Source organism: Clarias gariepinus, chromosome 24, assembly GCF_024256425.1.
Source record: "Clarias gariepinus isolate MV-2021 ecotype Netherlands chromosome 24, CGAR_prim_01v2, whole genome shotgun sequence".
Taxonomy (NCBI): domain Eukaryota; kingdom Metazoa; phylum Chordata; class Actinopteri; order Siluriformes; family Clariidae; genus Clarias; species Clarias gariepinus.
The window spans coordinates 4,801,250-4,801,773 of record NC_071123.1 but is presented as its reverse complement, the minus strand read 5'-3'; positions in this window follow the sequence as shown (position 1 = coordinate 4,801,773).

Sequence of the window (524 nt, the reverse complement as noted above, 5' to 3'; positions counted from 1 at the left end):
GTCATGTGACTCGGAGTGCTCCGACACAAGCTTTGAAGTATATTAATATCATAATATTATACTATATATCAATATATAATATTGTGTAGCAATACATTTGGTATTAAAATATTTCTACAAGTTTTTTTTTGCCTGACTCTGTGTGTGTATATATATATGATATGTTATAATATTATATATAATTATATAATATAGCATAAATTATAATATTAATATAATATTATATCTAACACTTAATTAACTATTATAAAAATTACTATATATATATATATATATATATATACACACACACACACAGAAAGAGAAGTTGGGGTCGATGTCCTTTTTAAGTAATAAAAGACACGACGGAATAAAATTTTATGTTATCATTTAAATGGTCACGTGACTTGTAAATATGAAGTACAAGTTTCAGGTGTAAAAGATTGAAGTATACAAATAATTATCAACAGTTGATTAAAAGTTCTACACATAAAAATACAATAAATAAAATATACAAATAAATAATAACAGTAGACAGAGTAAAC